Genomic DNA, 19734 nt, shown 5'->3' with positions numbered 1-19734 from the left:
CCCGGCCGAAACTTTTTATTTTGAGATATTTGCAGATTCATATACAGTTGCAAGAAACAATACAGAGAAATGCTATATACCCTTCACCCAGTTTTCACTAATGGTAACATCTTGTAAAACCATGGTACAAAATTACAACCAATATATTGACATTGATACAATTAAGATAGAGAACACTTCTGCCACACAAAGATACTTCATGTTGCCCTTTGATAACCACCCTGTCTTCCTTCCCATCCACACCTCTTCCCCATAGCAACCACTGGCCTGTTCTCTATTTCTGTAATTTTTGTCAAATTAAGAATCTTCTATAAAAGGAACGATACACTATATAACTTAGAATTGACTTTTTACATTTAGCATAAGTCTCAGGAGTTTCACTCAGGTTGTTTGTGTATCAATTTTCATTATTTTTTGTTTATGAGTAGTATTCCATGACAGAGATGTACCGACAGCTGACTTAATCATTCACCCATTGAAAAACAATTGGGTTGTTTCCAGTTTGGGGCTATTACAAATAAAATCTCTATAAACATTTGCATACAGGATTTGTGTGAGCATAAGTCTGTATTTCTCTGGGATAAATGCCTAAAAGTGCTATTGCTGGATCATAAGGTAGTTGCACGACAGATTTTTTTAAAAATTGCTAAACCATTTCCCAGAGTGGCTGTCTCATTTCACATTCTTACCAGCAATGTATGAATAATGTAGTTTGCCCATATCCTTCAAAGCATTTGGTGTTGTCAATATATTTTACTTTAGCCTTCCTAATAGGTTTGTAGTGATAGCTCATTGCAGTTTTAATTTGCATTTCCCTAATGGATAATGATATTGACTATCTTTTCAAATGCTTATTTGCAATCTATATATTCAGTGAAATATTTCTTCATGTCTTTGACCATTTTCTAATTGAATTGTTTGGTTTCTTTTGCTCTTGAGTTTTGAGAGTTCTTTATATTTCCTAGATATTATTATGGTCATCTCCATATGCAATTCGGAAATATTTTCTCCCGCTCTGTAGCATGTCTTTTGATTCTCTTAAAGAGCAAATCTAAGAACAGAAGGGAACTTCTTTAGCTTTAGAAAGAACATCTACAAAAACTTTATAGCTAGCATTCTGTAGTGAAACCACCTGTGCCTGCAGATTTCTGTTTTAGGAGTTCTTAAATTACAAATTCAATTTCTTTAAACTATAGGGCTATTTAAATTATCTGTTTTATAATGGGCAAGTTTTGGTTATTTTTGGTTTTTGAGAAAGTGATCCATTTCCTCTAAAATTTCAAATTTATATGGCTAGAGTTGTTTGTGGTATTCCTCCAGTGTCCTTTTGATATCTGCGGGGTGGTGGTTATATCTTCTGTTTCTCTTCTGATATTGATAGCATGTGTGTTCTCTCTCTCTTTTTTTCCTTTGTCAGTCTTGCTAGAGGTTTAGTAATTTTATCAATCTTTTCAGCTCTTTGTTTCATTGATTTTCTCTATGGTTTTTCTCTTTTCAGTTTCATTGACTTATGCTCTTTACTATTTTCTCCTTTCTGTTTACTTTTATTTTTTTCCTGCTCTTCTTTGTTTTTGGTTTTTGAAGAGGGAGCTTACTGATTAATTTCAAACTTTTCGTCTTTTCTAATGTGTGAATTTAGTGCTACAGATTCCCTCTCAACACCATGTTAGCCGTATCCCAGCAATATTCATATGTTGTATTTTCATTTGTATTTAGTTCAATGTATTCTTTAAATTTCCTTTGAGACTTCCTCTTTGACAATGGATTATTTAAAAGCATAAGGGCTGGGGGACCAGGGGTAGAGTGCTATAGACTGAGTGTTTGTGTTTCCTTAAAATTCATGTGTTGAAATATAATTCCCCATGTGGTAGTATTAGGAGGTGGTCCTCTGGGAGGTCATGAGGACAGAGCCTTCATGAATGGGATTAGTGTCCTTATAAAAGAGATCCCAGAGACTGCCCATGCTCCTTCTGCCATGTGAGGATGTAGCGAAAAGGTGCTGTCTGTGACCCAGAAAGCTAGTCCTCACCAGATACTGAATATTCCAGTGACTGTTGTACTTCCAGCCTCCACAACTGTGAGAAAATAAGTTTCTGTTGTTGATAAGCCACCAAGTCTATGGTGGTTTGTTACAATAGCCCAAACAGACCAAAACATAGAGCTTTTATATATTAGTTGCTCTAAGAATTACTTTATATATGTGTGTGTATATACACATATATGTGTATATAAAGATTATGTATATATAAAGTTTTATATATATGTGTGTTATTAGTGTCTTCATATTACCAGTTCAAGTAAGATATAGAACTCTTATCCTTTTATCTTCCTCTATTTATAATATACTTTTCATAAATATTTCTTTCATATACATTTAGAACCACATCAGGCAGTGTTATAATTTTTGCATCAACCATCGAACTTAATTTGGGAAACTCAAGAAATAAATGTTTTAAGAATAGCATGCATGTATTTGTGTGAATATATACACACACGCAAATCCATACTAAAAATAAGAGGGGTTCATTGCTATTCACACTGTTGATAGACATTAATCAAATATATTTTATTTGCAATCAGATTATTTATACACTTACTTCTTTCAATCTTTTAAAAGACGGAAGTGGCAATAAATCAATAGAAGAATTGCGAAATCCTCCTAGAGCATTTAAACCTTCTCCTCTAAGCAGTGATTTATCACCATGAGAACTTGATGGCATTGCTTGTACTTCATATTATTAGTTGTTTTATGCATGTTTGCTCTTAGGCTTGGTTGTGCAGTCTGTAATAATGACTCCCTTGGAGAAGAAGCCTTCTCATACAAAAAACGTCTCATAGAAACATGAAAACAAAATAATGGGAAAGTCTTTGTACTACATCTCATGAAGCAATATTGCATATGCCTTTGCCATTACACAAAAATACCTCAGCTGACAACTTCTACTTTGTCCAAATGAACAAAACAATGAGCTCAGTATAGACAAGGGGTTCTCAACAGCACCACTCTTGGCATCTGAGACAGAACATTCTTTTCTTATGGGGGCTGTCCTCTGCCTTGTAGGATAAGTGACATTCTTGACCTCTACAAATAGATGCCAATAGTACCCCTACCTCATCTCAGTGGCTACAAGCAAACATTTCTCCAGATGTTCCTAAGCATATCCTGGGGTGCCGGGGGATGTGGTCCCTGATTGAGAGCTGTTGATGTAAAGATGGGAGCTCTGACACTTGCCCTCTGTTGTTCCTGCTCTGTGTTTGTAGGCTTACTTATTCCATTTCATTGAGAAACCCTTACTCATGACCAGCAGGCTGTCCATCTTTCTCCCCTCTGTTCACTTATAAACAAAGAATTAATTAATTAATTAATTTTATTCCTGCATTAATGTGTACAATTCCCACTATTGGGGAATGTGCTTGCTTCCAGTGGACAGATTTGATCATTCCTTGAAGAGGCCATCTTCATCAACAAGGCACCCTGCTTAGCCAGCTACAGCTACCAAATCAGAGCACAGGCAGGGTGCCTTGATGTCTGGGAAAACTTGGCGTCATCCTGAAATGGGGTTTTGAGACAGCTGGGTTTTAAATTTTAATGTATTTATATGACATCTCAGAAATTAAGCAACAGACACAAGGAGATTGGAGGTGTAGTTTCCCAGTTCATCATTTTTAGCTACATATTTCTCAAAAACTGTTTCTTTGGAAAATAGTTTCAAATTATTCTCATAGGAGTAAAGCAAAAAAGGCTTCCATAGTCAGATGAATTTGGGAACATATGAAGTTAAGCAAGACTCTTAGAGCTTTTTACGTCCTATTAAAAAGGATAAGGCTGAGGCAGGAGAATCGCTTGAGCCCGGGAGGCAGAGGCTGCAGTGAGCCGAGATCACGCCACTGCACTCCAGCCCGGTGACAGAGCAAGACTCCATCTCAAAAAACAAAACAAAACAAAAGATAAACAAGAAGATAAAATGATATGCAATACAAAAGGATACATAATAGGACCTAACATTTTAAACTTTTTTATTTCCTGGATATAGTTAATCATAGGACCTTTTGTCTTCACAGAACATGTCATCTGATCAATGATCCCTATATTACACTCTGGGAAATCTTGCAAATCTTAATTCGAAAAGTGGTACTTTAGAAACCTTTGACCTAATTTTTTATTTTGGGAGAGAGAAAAAGACAGACACAGAGAGAAGTTATTATTTGTCTCACATCATTTATAGAATAAGTTATTTTGATCTTATAGTTTCAGTAGGTCAGCTCTCATGAAAGGTAAGCACATTTCCCAAAGTTCATTGGACTGAGAATAGGACTGAATTCTATCTGCTCCACATGAACTATGGAATGATGGGTAAAAGCTCATCAACTCCATCTTTAACGTGTTAACTAATTAAGTAGCATTAAGGAAAATGTTTCTTGTCTCTGAATCTATTAATGTCTCCGTCTATTAAACATTGGTATCCCTTGGTCTTTAGTTGGCCCTCCATCTCTGAGTCACTATGACATCTTTAGTTTCGTCAGTTCATAAGTAAAACAGATAATGCTTGACCCAGCTTCTGAAGAACTTGTGGTAGGAAGATTTTTGTCTAAATGCAATTTAAATGTTTAATGTCAATTTGTGCTATATTCTGTAATAAATATCCTTCTGGGATTTCAAGTTCCCCTTTTGGATGTTAGATTATGAACACTGGATGTTATAAATATTTCATGTTTCTATAGTTCTGACACCAGCCTCAGAGTTTACAGTGGAGACAAGATACTTAGTGATTTTCTACAATGCACTAATGAGGCTGTTATAAATTACTATGTTCTTCCATTTGAAAAAAAGGGCAGTTACCTAAGGCTTAGTCACCTTCTAAGCCTTTATGACCTACTCAACAGAGTAGAAAATATCTACAAAATTGCACATTTAAAGTCAACAGGAAGCACATACATAAAAGAAGCTGAAGAGTTGCTTTTATAATTCAAAGTCATTCTGTACACCTTAACTTTAGTATATGAGACGTTTTTTCACCTAGAAATGTGGGCAGATCTACTAAAAGTTATTTGAGTTGTATGAATTTTAAAAATCATTTTATTAAAGTAAATTCAAGGTAGACATATATGTGTATCTTATCTTGTTCATTTATCTAAGCATTCTCACAAATATTTTTAGAATCTATTTTGATCTAGAAAATATGGAGAAGATACTCTTGTTTTTACCTCTCTATTCCACTTTCATAGAATTTACAATTCTCCTTAAAACATTGGGATGACCATTAAACAAAGGCAGTTCTGTCATTGTATTTTCCAACATTTCACATTTGAATTCCTGTGGATTCTACTTGTAAAGGTTACATTTCAACTCTGTCATGTTCAAGCTCAATTTATTAACTAGCAGATTCTTTTTTGTTAGCCAAGTTCCTGGTTGCCAATTCCTTTATCCTTTATTTCATTATTTCCATCCATTTTTTTTATTGTTGTTGTTCATATACCTACTGTGAAAAAATATTCTCCAGCCAGCAGATTTTCTCTGAATCTGTGAAAAGAGCGTTGATTCGTTTGCTGGCCATCACAAGGGTAGGGCTGTGTAAGGCGGGGAGTCTGTCAAAATAGGAAATCATCTTGTGGCTAGATTTGAAAGATCTAAAATCAGGATGCTGAAATGTATGCAATAGCAATATCTGGCTTTCAGTGCAGGTAGAAAAATGAAATGAAAGCCTTTCCATTCGATCCTCAGAAAAGATGATTGACTGCAGATGTGCCTATAATTGCAGTGCTATGCAGCACAGTACAATAGAAAACTTTATTGCTTTGTGTCCCTCTAAATCCCATTTGCATCTGTTTGCTGGATGAATGTATTGGCCATGATCAACACGTACAGATCTTGGCTGGCTCTTGCTTTGCTAACGGTCTTTCATGGCAGAGTGCTTTATTATTTATCTAGATATGTTTATGTTTTCCTAAAAGAATACACTTTGATAGAAAAGAAGCAAAAAAGAAATGTGCCATTCAGAGATACACTCATACTAGGCAAGTTCTGTGCCAAATGCTGGGAGAGTCACAGGATGTATTGCACCTGACATAATGGAATCATGTGCTTAGAGGTGTGAACAAGTAACTGAGAATAGGATGTATTCATCATGAAGACCAATGTGCATTGCCTCTCTTTTTCAATTTTCAAGTGTTTTCAAATGTACATGACCTGTAATGTATACTTATGTAACAGGCTAATAAACACTTCCCTAAGTTAAAAGCAAATCAGAAGACTAAGCAAGTTGATATGATAGAAATTGGGGAAGTCTCTATAATCCTCATGAACTTCAGTAATATAAAAATGTCATCTACAAAAGAGACACTCATTTTCTGGCTGTTTGTTGTTCACGTTTCATTCTCTCTTCCAGCTGTTCCTGAAGGTTGGTTGATCTCAGCTTGTTTCCCTCTCCCTTTCAGCAAATAGAGAGGCAAGGCCATTTATTAAATTCAGACCAGTTGCATACAGATTGGGCACTCATATTGGATTTGGGGTGCTCTGATCGAGTCCTAAGTCACTCAGAGAGACTATTGTTTCTCCAAAAAGCAACTACTGTTTTCTCAAACTCAATACTTTACATATTTTTATTGCTTTAGAATATAAAGTCTAGTTTCATATTTCTTCTTTCGCCTACACAGCACTCTACGAAACCCTAGTTATTAAGTGCACTTTATAAGGTTGTTAATTATCATTATTGTTTTATTGCACAGATTCTTGTGAAACAGCTCAAAACTGTAAAGGAATGAAACGGGAATCAATCAGTCAATCAATCCATATTGCCTACAGAGTGGTAATAAAACAATCATAGTGAGGACTCAGGCTCTTTGGTGCTGAAATCAGCTGCTCCAGCCTGTTAGGAAGATGTTCAGAATTAGACTCTGTCAAGAGTTTTCATTCCATGACTCATTATGCCACACAATAATTACAAGAATAAATGTTTATAGTGCATTCAGAATTAAATATTTTAATGATTCGCAGGACAGCTAGGATGGGGAAGCTGACTGGCTCTCTTCTTGGACACTAAAAGCAAATGGGCATCTTTTTAACGTACATGCATTTCTTCAGTCACAGATTCCTCCACTCCTTCAAGATAAATGAAATGTGACCTGTTTCCAATATAGTGTCATTTGTGCTGAAGACCCAGTCATAAAAAGAACCATAATTTATGCTCTTTTTTGTTCAATAATGCTGACATTAATTGTAGTAAACTGTTGTATTTATATGTGGTATATAGTATGTAGATAGTAGTAAAAGCTTTGTGGTAGATGAGGTCATCTAAGTCAATTATGGAAAATGAGAAGAAAGAAAAGTCTGAAAGCCAAATTCCAGTACATAGCAACATATAAATATTCAGTGAAGGAACAAGATTTTAAAAACCTGAAAAGAAGTAGGAGGAATTTGAGAATAGTTTAATGAGCATTAAAGGTGAGTGTATTCATTTCCTGGGGCTTCCATAATGAAGTATCATAAACTGAATGGCTTAAAGCATGAGAAATTTATTCTCTCATAGTTTTCAGGCTTAAAGTACAGAATCAACGTGTCAGTAGGACCATGTTCCCTTTGAAACCACTAAAGGAGGATTCTCCTGTGCCTGATCCAGCCTTTGGTGGCTCCAGGAGTTTCCTGGCTTGCAGCTGTGTAACTCCAGTCTCTGCCTGCACCTGCACGTGGCTCTCTGCCCTCTGGTGTCTGTGTTTCCACATGATATTCTTCTCTGTGTTTTGTTCTGTGTCTGATTTTTTTTTTTTTCTTCTTGTGAGGACTTCAGTCACATTGTATTAAGACCCACCCTGAATAACTAACTCCTCTTAACTTGATTTCATCTGCAGAGATGTTTTCCAAATAGGGTTGTATGTATAGGTACTAGAAATGACCACTTCAATGTATCTTTTGGGTGGACACAATTCAGGAAGAAAGGAAGGTAAAACACAAGAAACAGAGCAGAGTAAGGTCAAGGCAAAATGTGTCTGCTGGATTTTATGACGAAAATTGGGTTCATAACCTTATTTTCAGCAGACTCATAGGAATGATAGGAACAACAGCAGAACACATGGGGTGGAGAAATAGATTACATAAGAAAACAGTGTCAAGAGAAAAAAGAGAGGGCAATGACTAGAATGAGATCTAGAGATGAGTGTTGGGGGTGTGTGTGTTAGTGAGGTGTGTGCATGGTGTGCATGTATGTGTTTGTGTAAAGCACTTGTATATAAGTGTGCATTAGGACAGATATTCTGCTGTTTTTAGCCTCTTTTTTCCTTATCAGTCATCACTCATAAGAAGAAATAGATCTTTTGATATAGTGATGTCAAAGTGATGCTCTGAGAGATTAATATTTGTGAGAGGAAAGTCTGCAGAGACTGTCAGAGTATTGCCAGATTGAAACCAAGACCATTCCTCTGGAGTGACTTGACACAGGCAATGGGAAAAGTGGAGACCCTCTCTGCCCTACTTGATTTTGTGCATGTTGAGTTGCATTGCTGCTAAGTAAAGTTGCCAGGATAAACACAAGGTGTCCAGTGAAATTTGAATTTTAGATTTAAAAAATCAAATACTTTTTGTAGAAATATATCATGCACTATTTGGGACACACATATTAAGAAATTTTTCATTGTTTAAATGAAATTTAATACATTGTTTCGTGTTTTCATTTGCTAAATTTAGCAACTCAGTAGCTAAGTGAATACGTTTTAATATATGAAGGACGGGGTGCGGGGTGAGAAAGGGAGAGGAAAAGCAAAGGAAAGAGACACAGACAGAGACAGAAAGAGAAAGACTGAAAATGAGAGAGAGAAAGTGTGTGTGTGTGTGTGTGTGTGTGTGTGTGAGAGAGAGAGAGAGAGAGAGAATGAATAAGAATGAGTACAGGAACGATAGGAAGGGATAAAATCCTATGTTGGAGGAATTAACATGAAGTAGAAGAGACAATTCTTTCTACTGAGACAAGGAAAAAAGATATGGATCACATATAAATATATTCAATTTTGGGAATGAAAAAGATATGGATCACATATAAATATATTCAATTTTGGGAATGTCAACTTGAAAGAATTTATTCTGAATCATCTCTACTTTTATCTGAATTAGGAGGGTAAATCATCTTCTGGGATTGAAGAAGTAGAAGTAGAAGTCGGAGGGAGGAGCTTGGAGGAAACAGGGAACACTTGCAATAGCCAGTGGAGAGAAAGTATCATAGGAAGGGGAGGGGACTGATTTGGGACTAGGAGCAAGCCCATGCACTTCCCTGCTGTTCTGCAAAAGCAGCAGGAAGAGTAACCCTACTTCTCAAAAGAACTGCAGAAAAAATTGCTTAATGGTTTACATTGTAGGGCAAGGAGAGTTGGCAAACCTTCAGATCTCCAAATTTGGAAAATGAATTGGTGGACTGTAAAGGGGAGAGAAGACTGAAAAGATTCTCTCTCTCTCTCTCTCTCTCTCTCTCTCTCTCAGATTCTCTCTCTCTCTCTCTCTCTCTCTCTCTCTCTCTCTCTCTCTCTCACACACACACACACACACACACACACACACACACACACTGCATTTCCACGCATTAGTTGACTTATTAGTCAAGCTAAAGTGTCACTGTGGCAAGATGCCAGTTGAAGCCTTAGACTTCAGCCCCCCAGCAGCAAGATAATTTCTTTTTCCTAATTTTGATAGCATGCATTCAAGGACTGATTGACTGTGCTTGAAGTAACTATTTCTGAATCAGTCATGTAGATCAGGTTAGCAGAAACTTTTGATTGGCCAATATTGGGGCTGAACTGCATGGATTTGAATCCAGGATCGGGGCAAGGAAACCTAGAGTGCCCTGTGGCTGACAGACAGATAAAATCCACTGCATAAATATCTAGAGTTTGAGGAAGACTAGGAAGGTAGAAAGTGACATCGAGGGTCAGGAAAGAGTTAAACATAAATGGAAAACTTTGTTCTAAGATTTATCTGCCTTATATAATTTTCTATGTTAACTTTGAATTCAGCCCAGTCATCTACAGAGCTCAAAGTTTACAAAGGGGAATTCTGATGAAATCAGTGGCACTTTTCTGTTTACAGGTGCAACCGTGTCTAACCATTTCAGGTTGTTAGATGTCTGTCTCCTTTTTCTAGAGCTCAAGATCTGGCTGAGAGTTATCCTAAACGAAACAGAATAATATGTAGTCTTTGAAGTAATCATGGCATGACCTACTTCAATTCAACAATTCAGTGTAACAAGCATCTATTGGATGGCTGCCATGTGTAAGTCACTGTCTTACAGATTAGGGAATATGGAGTGCTGTATACACAGGTGCTCTCAGAAAATATTATTGAATGAATTCATTGATTTATTTAAGGGGCAGATTTAATGTTACATGGAATTGTAGCAAAAGTTCAATAGTAATGATTTACATGGGTGATATTGGGTAAACAGTTGTGAAGATTTGACTTTGAAATTTCTTTTTGTGTTAATCACGATAGTCCAGGTTAAAGTGCAATAAGAGAAAATAAATTTCAGAGGCAGAAACAAGACGGGCTTATTTTTGCTCATGATACAGGTCCATTTTGCACTGGCAGGGTGCTCTGCTCCACATGGTTCTTGCTGAGGGGCCAAGGCTGATGTAAGCTGTGAACACACAGCATGGCTGTCAACACTTCAGAAGAAAGGGAGGGTAAAGAATCATGCAGTGGTTCTTCTGTGCTTCCACCCAGGAATGACATGAATCGCTTCTGCCCCTATGTCAGTGGCTAGAGGAAAGTTCCATGGCCAAGCTTAACTTCCAGAGGGTCAGGAAAATAGAATCTTTGCCTGTGCTAAGAGCTCATGGGAAACCAGACAGTAGTCAATCTCAGACTACCTCAGCTTCTCAAAGATGGATTATAACATTGAGTCATTAGCTGCTATCATGATGAGGATACTAGAGATTTTAATGATGAAAACCACCATTTATGGAGATCCATTAATTCTAAGTATTGTGCAACACTGGTTAATATTGGGTTTCCCTTTTCATAGATGAAGAAAATGAGTCAGAAATTGTATAGATTATGTAATGTCACAGGTGCTAATGTGGCTATATAAATAATTCATGTTGTCCAATTCTAAGATAGTTCACAAATACGTCAGATCTTGTTAGTGAGGGAAACTTAGTGCTGAATAAATGTATGTAAATTATTACTCACAAAGTAACTAGTGAATGCCAGCCAGTGGTCTAAACACTGCCTGTGTAATTTCCCATTTCAGAAATACACATCTCCCTCAATTGCTCTAATTCTGTAGCTTACTCTTTTGTTATATGATGGATATGTAATGAATTGGTTTGTTGCTGTAATCTAATGGTTAAAAATATTCAAATAGTTTAAAAAGAACACTTCAGGTAGAGAAGAATATTATATGGAAAGATCTTTAAGCTTGGCATAGAGACTTCACACTTCATTTCATCTTCATTTGTCACTTCCTAAGCCAATCCTTGGACCTCTGTTTCCTTTTATGTAGAGTGAGCAAATTAGATCAGTTGACCTTTACGTATCCTATGTTACCTATGGCTGCTTTTCTTTCAGCCATTCTACATCCAGTCAGATTAATACAATCAGATGAAATTTGAAGCCTCTATCAGCTTTTTGGGAAGGGTCCCCAAAGCAAGAAGAGTGACTAAAATAATAGCAAGAATCAGGCAAGAACACATGCAGCCATTGGCAGCGGTATCAGCTCCAGCAAGACACTCTTGGTTTGTGCTTGGTTTTGAGGGAGTAACTTAAAGAGTAATCACTGTGATTAATGAAAGCCAATGGCTCTGAATTTTTTCTTAGGTATAAGAGTGTACACACATATGCCTATCAGCTCACTGCAGCTTTTCCTACAGCCTAAACATTTTTTCTTAGCCTCAGAATTAATACTATACAATGAATCTGAATCAAGAAAGAAGTGAAATCAGAAGGACTTTAAGAAGGAAAAAAATCCAGCCATTCCCCTCTCATTTTCACCTCTTTTGTTCCTTAAACACTTCTTAGCTGTCCTTTGAGCTCATGATTCTTAAGTGGTTACTAAAATTACCTCCTTTTCATGCTCCTATAATGTTAAAAAACCACATTTCTAAAATGAAGTGCTATACCAATGGTATGAAAAGCAGGCTATTTTATGGAGTCAACAATTTTCTCTCCAAACAATAAACTTACCACACCAATTTTCCCAAGTGACAATAAACATACCAAAGAGAAGAATGGTTTCCTTCTTCAAATGTTAAAGTTAAGTGCATTTGCTAAAGAATAGGTTGCAGGAGATGAAAAATGCATACTGCATATAAAGTTTTGATTATTTTAGTTCACCATAACATGTAGAAAAGATAGATGCTATTATAATTCAGTTACAATGACCAACTAAGTTTCTAAACTTAGAGACTCAAGAAAGAACTACCTGGAAATATAAGTAAATCATTTAAATTCTTTCACATGGTTAGCCAATTAATAGTATAGATTATATCCAAGTAGTACAAATGTCTTAATATCATTTTCAGGCCCCATTCTGCTCCTCGTTAATTCGGATAAACTGGCCAGATTTTCTTGTTAAATAGTAATAATCAGTATCTCTTTAATGTTTTACTATGAATAGTTGACCCTTTAACAATGCAGGGGTTGGGGGTGCCAACCCTTTGCGTGGTAGAAGATTCATGTGTAATTTTGGACTCCCTGAAAACTTAACTACTAATAGCCCGCTGTTGATTAGAAGCCTTAAAGATAACATAGAAAAGCTTCTTAACATATATTTTGTAGGTTGTATGTATTTCATACTATATTCTCACAATAAGCTGGAGAAAATAAAATATTAAGAAAATTCTAAAGAAGAGAAAACATATTTGCTATTTATTAAGTGAAAGTAGATCATCATAAAGGTCTTTGTCTTCATCATCTTCACACTGAGTAGTCTGAGGAGGAGGAGGAGGAGGAGACAAAGGAGAGGGGTTGGTCTTGCTGTCTTAGGAATGGCAGAGGTAGAAGAAAGTCCATGTGTAAGTGGACCTGCATATTTCAAACTCATGTTGTTCAAGAGTCAACTGTATACATTTTTTTCACATTAATTATTGACTATTTACAATAACACTGAAAGTTGGTATTATTTTAATTCTCACTTTACAGGAAAGGAAACTGAGGATCAGTGTCCAAAGCTCAAGTTCTAGTGTGACCATGATACAAACCCCCCATCTTCAGCCTCCAAATTCACAGGAAGCCCTTCTGTCACAGGAACTCTAAATTAACCATTATATTATATGTTATCCTCAGAGGAATAGAGGCAAAGTGGGACATTTTGATGTGACCAGGTATAGTGATGAAGACAAAGGAGTGCCTACTATGTACCAGGAATGCAGACACAACGAGGAACAAAACCACAGAAAATTCCTGCTTCACAGATTTTAATGGAAATGGGGTAGAGTAGGGAGAGTCAGATAATAGGTAAGACAAAATATGTAAACTACATGCTATGTGAACTGATGATGAGAGTGAGAAGAAAACAAGGTAGGAGAGCACAGAGTGCAGGCTGGTGCTGCTGTTTTAAATGGGCCGATCAGAGAAGACTTTCCTGAAAATGTGGTGATTTTGCAATAATCTGAAGCAAGGAAAGGAGATGAAGATGCAGGTAAACTGTAATTTGAAGAATTTTCAGGAACAAAACTGAGAATGCAAATTCTATCTTAGCTTTCCAAGTTGTCTGCATCCAACATGGAGGGAGGCAGATGAGCCTTGCCGGTGAACTTCCTGCTAACTTAGGATATTCCTGGGGCGGGGGGGAGCGGAAACCAAGCGATGGACTGACTCCAAATGGTGACAGTGGTGACTGAAGTGCTAGCCGTAAAATAACCAGGGAGGAACAAGCTGAGGAAATGCCCAGTTTCCTTGGACAAAATATTGCTCTTTCACTTTTCATGTTGGGAGAGAGCTCCTGGACAAGGTTCCAACTTTATTTCTCCTTCTTTCTCTAAAGCACCTTGTCTCTTTGCGCCTATCATCCTAATTGTCTTTTCCTTCAGATTTCCACATAGTAGGAAAAGGAAAAGGGTGTGAAAATAGTAAGTGACCAAAAGCAGAGTCAAATCAGAGTTGTTGGAAGTTAAAATCAATTTCTTTCTTCCTCCTGTCCCACCTCCTACTCCTAATAATTTGGCTCATTGCTCATCTTAAAAGTTGCAGTTGCATTTTTCTTGATGATGTTTAATCAAAGTTGCCATCTTTTTTCTTCATGTAAACTCAATTCTCTTTGAGAATTTTATAAATAAAAACTACATTTGCATGCATAAAGCAATTGATTCCACTGGGTGATAGATGAGTTTAATCTTTGAATGGTTAAGTAAAAAATTTTTAGCTCCCTGTTTGCTTTTATTTAGTGAATCATACCATTTGACTGAAATATTACAGCTAGAATAGTGAATTTGGTGATGTCAGGGGTGGACACATCATACAAACTGAAATAAAATGAAGTCAAACTCTCCATCTTTAGTCAAATTGGACTATATGGAAAAGTCTCCAGATATTTTTATAGCCACATTGCTGGATAATACTGAAATACAAGATTTTTTAAAAGTCTTCCCTTCCACTTTTACTTCCAGCAGGTGTATTCAGTATTGGTCCTCATTGCCTTCAGCGATGCTGTCCCAATGAGTCATCCATCTGGGTTGTCTGTCTTTATCCTTTTGAAGCACAATGATGAATACCTGATTTTAACATTTCACAGATGGTGTCTCCTTTCTGTTAGTCTTACTTTAAAAGAAAATCCATATTTTATCTGGAGGTAAAAAACAGCTCCTCTCATTTTACAGACTTACCAAGCCTTTCCAACACTTCAAATACTTGCTTCTGTATAAATAAATATAATGTAGAAATAAATGCAATGCTCTAGTTCAATTCGTAAATGCCAGTTAAGACTTAATTTTGGGTTTCATTATGTATCGAATTGAAAATGATGTTTTTAAAATTTAGAGTTTGTGTACATTGAGAAATTCATAGGCTTATAGAAAATCTAATTGGAAAGGTTATTAATAGTAATCGATCTGTACTCTTACCTGATATGTAAATCCACATATAACCACCACAAAAATGGTTGTTCAGTTCATACTTGAACACTAATAGAAAGTCTTTCAAAATATACATGAGATCCATGCTGTGTTAGTTGAAAAAAAAATTTAAAAGGACAAGAATTAATTAGAAATATGATATCCTCTACTGTCTCTTTGTCCTCATCATTTGAACTAACTAGTCTTCAGCACAAACCCAAACATCCTCATGTGTTCTGGAAGATTTTTAAAACAAGGATAAATTTAAAGACAGTATTACATGTGAAAATGTTTATCTCTCTGCTTATCACAAAGTAAAGTTACAACAAATTTTAGTCATTATTACTTAAAATGATTCCTTGGCATACATTTGATTATGCAGACAGAACCTGTTTTTTTGGTGTATTAGTCCACTCTGACACTGCTAATAAAGACATACGCAAGGCTGCATAATTTATGAAGGAAAGAGGTTTAATTGACTCACAGTACAGCATGACTAGGGAGGCCTTGGGAAGATTACAGTCATGGCAGAAGGGGAAGAAAGCAAGTCCTTCTTCATATGGTGGCTGGAGAGAGAAGTGCAAAGTGAAGGGGTGGGGAAAGTCCCTTGTAAAACCATCAGATCTCATGAGAACTCACTATAACAAGAAAAGCATGGAGGTAACCATCCCCATGATTTGATTACCTCTCACCATGCCCCTTCCATGACATGTGGGGATTATGGGGACTACAATTCAAGATGAGATTTGAATGGAGACACAGCCAAACCATATCACTTGGGCTGTGTTGGTTGAGAATGAACAAAATCATCTGCATCTGTGGATGGCCAGTGTTTCTTAATTTTCCAGGGACTTGCCATTTTAATGCTGAAAGCCCTACATTCTCAGAACCTTCCTTATGCCTAGGCAAACCAGGATAATTGACAATCTGACCAAGAATCCAGGTTTCCAGCCTGGATCTGTGATTCTCTAGTCTCCTCTTCATGTCTATAGACTTTTTTCCACAGAGTAACTTCTGAATTTAAAAATACATATAATCTTCCAATATATATAATTGAAGAATGTAAAGGTTTACTCTGAATGTTCTAGTTCTAGATTAATAACAGCATGCTACTGTTTTAGGATCTGTACTACTAAAATGTGTAATGGTGGTTATTTTTCTCACCCATATCTCTTGTGACAAATGTAATTGGTTCTCAAGTTTGCTGGTGCCTTGATCTTGGATTTCCCAGCCTCCAGAACTGTGAACAATAAACTTCTGTTGCTTACAAATTATCCAGTTTAATGTATTTTATTTTAGCAGTCCGAACTGACTAAGACACAGGGCTCTACACAAAGTTTCTTGGAGATATAGCAAGAGATGAGATGTTCTCTGTCATCCAGAAAATCATGCTCCATTGTCAGACACACTGTACTTGGCTGAAGAGGTATTATGTAAAACTTAGCAGATTGATACCTCTAAATTTATGATTACCAATGTTACATGCACCTTTGAAATTGTCAATCTTGCTACTTTTTTGAACTGGCTTGTGGTTCCATTTAACATAAATGTCTATTTCAATATTCCACAGTAATGTCAAACCTCTAGACTTCCTCCACTTTTCACAGTCAATAGATAACTGCTTCCATTTTGTGATACAACAATTGCCATGTTTGTAATTTTTTGTGTAATTATTTGTTTATAGACTATTTTGCTAGCAAGATGAGGACAGGTATTATCTGCTTTATTTACAGCTGAGACCAGGCATTACCTGCCTTACTTATAGCTGTATCACTCGTTATTTGTTGAATGCATGAAGATACTCCAATCAAATTTCCCCTTTGTAATAACTTCTTTATTTATCTTGTTGCAAAAAAAAAAAAAATCAGTCTGATAACTAATACAATAAAAACTCTGCCTTTAAATTCTTCCTGGTTGGTTGATTAAGGAATTTCCAGAGCTCTTCATAACTATTTGTAAAGTCTATTTTTTTTTTTTTTTTGAGACAGAGTCTTGCTCTGTCGCCCGGGCTGGAGTGCAGTGGCCAGATCTCAGCTCACTGCAAGCTCCGCCTCCCGGGTTCACGCCATTCTCCTGCCTCAGCCTCCGGAGTAGCTGGGACTACAGGCGCCCGCCACCTCGCCCGGCTAGTTTTTTTTTTTGTATTTTTTAGTAGAGACGGGGTTTCACCGGGTTAGCCAGGATGGTCTCGATCTCCTGACCTCGTGATCCGCCCGTCTCGGCCTCCCAAAGTGCTGGGATTACAGGCTTGAGCCACCGCGCCTGGCCAAGTCTATTTTTTAGTGTATATATCTTTTGTTCATTTGCATACTTATTTACTGTATTGTAAATATTGCAAACAGTATCAGAAACTTTTAACAAACAAAAGTGTTGTGCTTTTGTGATTATCAAGATCTTTTAAATAAACAAATAGCATCACCAGAGTTTAACTTTCAGTTAAACTCTAAATTCATTATCTGGTCATTTATTTTTAAATTCATAAGTTAATGTGCATTTATGTATTTAATTTAATTAGAATATAAATTACAGAGACATGAGCAGGGGGAAGAAAACCAACAAGGGATGGTGATGCACCCAGGGGCTAGTAGTATTGTGAAGCCATTATCATCACTAGGGCTGAACGAAGGGGAGGGAAAAGTGTTATTGGAATCTGACAAGAGTTAAAACAATGGAAGACTGGTCCCTCACCTGAAGCTGGAACATAGAGGAGAAAGGACACTGCCTATGTGCATGAAGCCTGGATAGGACCAGCAGCAGGGTGTGTGTGGAGGGGAGATTTCCTCACCTTCACCGCCATTACCATCTTTAAGCCTCTTGCCTCTGTCTGCCATTGGTTTAACCCCACAGGAAACCAGGGAACACTGTGGGAGAGAGGGTAGAGTTTGGGTGGGTGAGGGAGCTTCAGAGAACACCCAATACATCTCTTTTCCTTCATAATATTGTGGCAATATGGGTTCTTATCTTACAACTACTTTTTTATTTCTTCCATGTATGTTGTTTTATCTGTCCCAGTAGCCCAATGGTAAGAGTTTAGTTCTCTAATTTCCAGTATAAATTTCTGTAGATTCCTTTTGTACAACACCAAAGTAGGCAGGTAAAATCACTAAATAAGGATATTTCATGCAAAGTACAACTCATAAATTACAACTTTCCCCATGGAAACTTTTATTAGATCATCATATGAATAAGACACAGAAAGAAGTTTTATGAAGACATGACTGATATGAAACTGGCATCATCATGATTAAAAGAAAGCTAATATTAGGTTCTTGATATCATATGGATACCTATAAGTGTTTTAAGCCACAAATGAAATTGATTGAATAAGGCAAAAAAAGAAAAAAAACAAGAGGTAGATAATAGCTAATAAAAGAATTTGTAACTAGAGTATAAGATTTAATTCTATGTTGGAACCCATTTATTATTGTAACTCAAGCCTCTTTATTTTGCAGTTTAGATTTCTAAGGTTGTCCTATGTCATCTATGTTAATTGGACAATTAATCAACTTTAATGTTACTTGATAATAGACCTTTTATTAAGTTGAAACATCTGAATTGCTGATTATTGTCAATTTTGGCCCATAAAAACAGTAAGACAGTGATACCACCTACTATATAAACGCACATTAACCTATGAATTTAAAAATAAATGGCCAAATAAATAAATTCACCCTTTGTTTCCATTATTTATTATCATCATTTTTTATTGAACTATAATAGACATACATATTTTTGAGGTGCATGCAATAATTTAACATATTCATATAATTTGTAAAGATCAAATCAATGCAATTTGGATATCTATCACCTTAAATGATTGTCATTTCTTTATGCTAGAAACATTCAAAGTCTTATTCAAAATATGTAGCCTTTTAAAAATGACATTTATTTATTTGATAGAATGGTAACAATTTTGAAAGAATTATACAATACTTGTATTATAGCTAGTGCCAACATGTACATCTGTGCCAGAATTAATCTCTTTGACATAGCACTTTCTGAAAGTAATTTGTTTATCTCTTCCACAGTACATGCTTGTACACAATTCTTTTGTTAATATAACACAGACTCATCTTTTCATTAAGCATTTTGAATGTAGTCAGGTACCTTGGTGATGAGGAATAACAAATCTGCCTAATATATTTTTAAAAATCAAATATAGCACAGCTATGATTTCTTCTTTGGCACTTTTACTCTTTGTAAGAATGCTCTGTGGATATATTCTCTCTTTCAATTTTCACATTTTAACTTCCATCAAATTTAACAGGAGCTGAGAGTGTTAATTAGAACAAGCTTTGGCACAGTATTTTTCAAACCTCCAATCCTGAAGACCTCTAACTACTTATTTATCGTTGGAAAAAAAATAATAATTTTGATGTGTTGAAGATTTAACAAGAACATGTATAATGCCTATTTTTAATACAAACTTTCTCTCACTGGTATTATATAGTATAGTTTTAGCCAAGAGAGATACACTTATCTAGAGACGTGTTTATATTTAAGTTTGTTAAAATCTATAAGGTAAATAATTTGTTTTTAAATCAATGTTTAATTTTCTATGATAACATGCAATCTAAAATACCTCTAAAATAAACCAATTTTCCACTCTAACAAAATACAGTGTTTTATTTTGTATGTTTCTGAGACTTAAATAGGAGCTCAAAAGTGAATAGACTATCAATTTTCTTTCTTTCTTTTTTTTTTTTT

This window comes from Rhinopithecus bieti, unplaced genomic scaffold, assembly GCF_001698545.2.
Source record: "Rhinopithecus bieti isolate Rb0 unplaced genomic scaffold, ASM169854v2 scaffold_15336, whole genome shotgun sequence".
In the NCBI taxonomy this organism is placed as follows: domain Eukaryota; kingdom Metazoa; phylum Chordata; class Mammalia; order Primates; family Cercopithecidae; genus Rhinopithecus; species Rhinopithecus bieti.
This window is presented reverse-complemented; position numbering follows the sequence as displayed.